This window comes from Salarias fasciatus, chromosome 1 (genome assembly GCF_902148845.1).
Source record: "Salarias fasciatus chromosome 1, fSalaFa1.1, whole genome shotgun sequence".
In the NCBI taxonomy this organism is placed as follows: Eukaryota; Metazoa; Chordata; class Actinopteri; order Blenniiformes; family Blenniidae; genus Salarias; species Salarias fasciatus.
Window position 1 is genome coordinate 27,392,836 of NC_043745.1, and position 6,000 is coordinate 27,398,835.

Genomic DNA, 6,000 nt, shown 5'->3' on the forward strand with positions numbered 1-6,000 from the left:
CAAGATCTTGATTAAGTTTGCTTGATTTCAATTTTATGAGGAAAAAAACATGCCTTTGTTTTTTGATGAACACTAGACATACTACTTGTCTGCATGCATTTTTTTTTTCTGGTGACGGCAGCTTTTATTTCAACAGCATCATGCCCGAAGAGTCAATAAAAAAGCACTAAGGATTTTTGCATGAGAACAATTTGCCTTTAAAATGCGGCTGTTACCATGAACCTTTGGAGGAAACGTCCATCCAACCAACCAAGCTTGGATTATTTTTCCCATTTATCTGCTCTCAGGCATCAACGTGAAAACAAGTGACACATGAACTGATAAGTGATAAATTAATCGACGCCTTTAGTTGAATCATTTTCTGTTCAGAGTGCTGTTACAAACCAGTTTACTAAAAAAGGGAACATGCTGTATTATCGCCACAGTTTCACCTCTTGCTACTGTCACATAATAGTGTAATCTGTCCAGAGGTGGAGAAAGTAATATGGCCACATATCTCAGGAGGTTTCAAAATACTGTTCCTCTGAAATCCCAGAATTGGACTGATTTCATGGCACGTCACCCCAGATATGCCAATGGAGCGTGAAATTGAGTCACTCAATGTGGAAAAAACGAAGAAAAATCTTTTCTCTTCCCATTTCTCTGCAGAGAGGAGCACAGAGTCTTTTGCCAGTACGCTGGCACTGCTTTGGTCTTTCATTTCTGAAGCAACCAAGTGAAACAAACCTGTACGTTCGAGACAAAAACTGTCATTTCACATAAACTGAGTGACATTTTGCAACTAATAAGCAAATACATAGGAGCGAAGAAATGTTATTCATGAAGCATGTGGGGAGAACGTATCTCCGCTGATGGATGGATTTGATAATGGAGCTAAGCACACTGCAACAGGTGTGATGGAAACAGCATTTTGCTACTGAACAATATGCTCTAATGAACCAAATGTCATAATTTCACAGCCAGGTGCAGGGAGGCGTGTGTGATGCCAGTGGATTTTACCTTGTGCTGTGCACCGTTACACCCTTTTCCACTTTTTGTGAGTGACTCCCAGGAGGACTGTGCATTACAGTCCCAGTGGTGGGTAGAAGCAGTTCTGGAGCACCACCAAAGCTTTGATATTCCCTCTATTTTCAACTCCAACAGCCCAGCGTAGCTAAAGCTGAACCGTTTTCTGAAACTCGGCGGCTCACGTCGTCTACAGCCGACTTTCAGCAAGGTAAAGTTTAAAGATGAGAATTTTCACATTTCTTGCAAAATAAAAAAAAAAAAAAAAATCTTTTTCATACATTTTGATACATTTTCACTCAGAATTGGGTATTTTGATACAGTCTGATCCGCTATAGGCCTGTTAACAAGAATGTTGCTCTGTATTGGGCCACTGACAGATTCTTAATTGTTTTCAGAGAACAAAATTTAAAATGCAGCTAATGCTGTATGTCTATGCTACTGGCAGACACTGAGAAGAGGCGGGGTTTACCAGTATGAAGCTCCATATGCTTCCTTAGCATGACCTGCCATTTAGACTAACAACTCAGTGTGTCTTCTCCTCACAGTATGAACTGTGGTTCACACATGTTGGTATGCCCAGAGCTGGCATTAATGTTTCGCTGAGCCGGTGCCACATTTTTCACTTTCATCTGCTAAGCTGCAGGTGCTTGTCCAAAGTATCAAAACTCTCAAGCATGAACTGTAAAATTTACCTAAATCATCCCCGTGTAAGCCAGCAAATGTACTCAGCTTGGTCCGCTGTTTACTTTTTCTCTTGTTACCATTGTGGATCCACTGATCTATAATTGTGCATAGTGATGAAAACATCCTTTGAAGAAGAGTTTGAAGTCTAGTACACATTCTCCTTTTTATTCTGTTCTGAAACAAAAGGCATGTTAGTGTTGTTGGGCTGATATGAAACGGTTAACACTGTTGATGGTGCCATCCATTGTTTGTCTCAAAGACAGATGGTGTTGGTGCTTTTGAAACTGAAATAATAGGAAAAAAAAAAAAAAAAAAGCAGACGAACAAATACGCTAGTGAACATATAAATGATTGTTCTTTTGAATATAATTTGGTACACTGAAAGTCTGATCCATTTCTTTATTTTATGAGTGTGAAACAGTTAATTATGAAAAACACCCAGGCCAACAAATACAGATCAAACAACAGAAAAAAAGAAGGCTCCATCCTCTGTTGGTAGAGTGCATTAAGTCACAGGATGGACTTGTCCTCAATTTGGTGCCTTTTCTAAATGTATGATATGTCATAAAATATGCATATTTTAATGTTAGGCATGTGTTAATTATTGTATCAAGACAGCAGAGGTTCAGCGTGTCTATCACTGCTGCTCTCCATTGGCTGAAAGGAGGTCGGTCCGTTATCGGGCCATACAGGAGGACAGAACTGCATGATCTTTAAGGTCATCTGGCCCCGAGGACATATATGGATTTAGATGCGCTCAAACGTTCATGTCCAGGTGGATTTAGTGGAAAATCATACATTTCCTGCAATTGTAATGTAGGACGGAGCCACAGATATCAATGCAATTTCTTAATTCATCATCCAGACTGCAGTGATCAATCGTGACAGGCGCTGCTCTTAGGTCAAGCAGCAATGACGCAGAGCACTCAAAGCAATCTCTATTCATCAGGCCCAACCTTGCCCCAGCCATTTCTGATATACTGTGCATGTGCGCATACACTTTTTTTGTGTGAGTGTCTGTGTGAGTGTGTGCCTCTCTCCCACATTTTGAAGATAACATATTCACTACATTAGAAATTTAACATTAGTCCTGAAAGAAGTCAGAACTGAACAATTGATCAGTGTTCTTAGATTAGAGGAGGTTGTCATCATGAAATAGTTTGAATTAAACTTGCGGGCGGGAAGAGATTCAATATGGTAATCCAAGGGCAAGGGTCTGCAGCCCGAACAGCCACTTTTGTCTGAGTAATTGAGTATCTGCAGTCGATAGGAGGAAAGTCAGATAGCACAGAGTGAGGCATGTAATAATAACAGATTGTGTAATCTTGTATCTGGCGCTTTGAACAATTCAGGTAAAACCATCACTAGAATGCCCGAAGACATAGTGTTTGTGGGCTGATTAGGAAAACCTCATTTAAAAAAATAAATAAACAAATAAAATACCCTGAAATTGCACTGCTTAGTATTACAGTATAGTCTAAGTTTTTTTTTTTTTTACTATCTTTTCTTCCTGTTTCTCAAAAAATATTGGAAAAAACATAGTTGAGTTGGTTTACTCATCATAGTTTGTTTCAGTGTGAATAAGTCTATAGGCTGTAGGTAATTCTATAACTGGAGTTAAGACTGAATAGCTTGATGCAGTTTATCTTTAAGAACCGCACGCTGATGCATTGAGGAGCCAAAACCTTACATTTTGTCCGCTGTATTCCACCTAATGGTTGTTCTTCTCACACGAAACACGGCACCATTTCACTAAAGCTGGGTGACTGAAATCCAATTTCACTCTCGAACTTTCAGGGGCAAGTGGGGAGCATAAAAATATATAATTAAAATGGCATGTAGCAACTTGATTAATGCAATAAATATTCATAGATCAAAGTAGGAACTGTTAATATTGGTATGCCATAGAATTAAAAAAAATATTAGTCAAGATGTCTAACAATCAAAGTGACATTTTGGGAGTTTCTGTCACCTCTGGCCAAATTTAACAAAGTTGTAAGGACCCCTTGGAAAACAGCCTTCATAAATCCTGACACACATTTCCAAGAACTTGATTACTGCTGAAGTTGAATCATTCAGTAGCAGGAAGCCAATGGTGCACATGCTATTATGAATGTTTGAGTTAATCAGCCATGATTGAAATAAAACATTATTTAATGCACATGTAACTGTAGGGGTCATGAACAAATCAATGCTATTTGTTAGCAGACAAAACACAGCAAGCATGAGGCACAACGCACAGCATCCACGCTGACTTTAGGGAGGTGCCGGCAAAACTGAGAGAAATCCATCTGTCTGAGCTGAACAGAGGCACATCAACACCGGATTTAACTTTGAGGGGTCAAACACTCCATGCAACCATATAGGACTGATTTTCTATTCTCCACAAATCACCGATTACTGCCGAGCCTTTTGTAGACCTGAAACGACGACTTACTACTTGACGTGATCGGTCAGTTAGGATACACCAGTGAGTACTAGTTCTGCATTTAAATTCTGGAAGCAGCGCCACATTATGGATCACAGTCTGTGTCAAGAAAGCTTTCAGTAAGACTGTGTGGCAGAAAATAGACTCCACTCCCTCCCTGTGACAGCAGCATAATTTTGGGCCACACTGATGAGGGAGGCATAAGATGGAAAGTGTGGCACTGCTCCACAGAAGACCAATTTAGGGTGTCATTTTGTTTCTTTTGAGCAGCACAAAGTTGTCTTTGTCATCAGGAAGTACCCCGGGAAGCTCATCCTCCACCGTCGCCATCTCTCACCTGACAAAACCCGGCGCTCTGAACAACACAATCTCAAGCACTGCCAGTGCGGATTAACTCTGGTGACCACGCTGGGGCAGGATGGCAGCACTTGATCAATTTGTCATCAGATAAAAGTGACCGTTATCTGTCATTTTTTTTTCTCCTCCTGGTAAAAAGAGTGCATGACGAGCACTGTTCCCTGTTTCCCCTCGGCAAGCGCACATCAGACTGAATCTAATAACTTGGTTGGCATACAAAAATGTCACATATTACATTTGCAGTCTCTCTCTTTTGAAATATACTTGAGTGGCAGTTTAAACCACAGTAAAGTTACAATTAGACTGAGCTTTATTTCCTGTGTTTTACATTAATTTACAGCCTTATTTCACAGTTGAATTAGTTAAGTGGTTGACAAAAATACACAGTAACAAATTGCCTTGTACAAGAAGCTTAGCTTTAATATGTATTTTGTTGGTAGCAACAGCCTAGAAATAGAATGTAGATGAGTATCAAATTACTCAAACAAGCTTTTAAAAAAATCCTGTTACTGTTTAAAGAAAATGTTTTGTTTTCATCCACTGGAACTTGATGGCCATATAATCGTGAAAGACATAACGACTGTGCCGTTCTCCACATGGGAAGTCTTGAGGGGTTTGTTTGTAAAGCATTTTAAAATGTAGACCACATGTGGAGAGCCTGCAGTCCCACCTGCAACAGACTGTATTTTCTTTCACATTCGTGATTTATTATTTTCCCCCCTCCCTCTTTTTCATCGGAATACACCTAGAGTGTGATAAGATAAGGGCTGTTGGCTTGCTTTTATGCAGCTTAAATCACAGCTGGTCCATAGGACGGAGTTGGTGGGGACAGAAGAATACCAGTAGCTCCGTTCCATGTGTGAGCAGTTGGCTGGTTAATGTGAAACACAGTCTGATCCAACCCACATCCTCCACTTATGTTAAAAGCACTTTCCCCCAGGCAGGTGTTATACAGTTCAAGTCTAACTGCCTGAAACTGTCCGTTATTCCAACCCCCATTAGACCTTTAAATGTGACTAAAACACGAATATGACTGCCATACATAATGTGATTTCTTTCTTCTGTTTAGAATCTGTGTTTTGTTAAAGGTTTGGCTTGAATGATCAGATCTGAGACGTCTCTTGTTAAGATGTAAATGCAACATTGGTCCTTTGGTTGCCTTTTTGAACATCAGTGCATTTCAATTAGTCCATTAGAACATTGTGAACTCTTGAAGAAAAATAATAAAAAAAATTTACTTTGCACTGTGTTTTTTGTTCCTCTGTTATTAGAGGGTGTGTCATAACCGAAATCAACAGTTCTGTGTCCTCATGATCCAAAACTAATTTTCCTGAGAGATTATGCAAGTAAATAGATCAGGATTTGTTATTTCACTTGACAGTCATACTTCTGTAACATTACATTTAAAAAAAAAAAGTATCTAAGTTCATAAAAATTGGTGAACAGATTTCAATCAGTTTTAAACAGCAGCAACATTGAGAGTCGATAGTGTTGTCACCTCTAGTAAATAAATGTTCCAACCA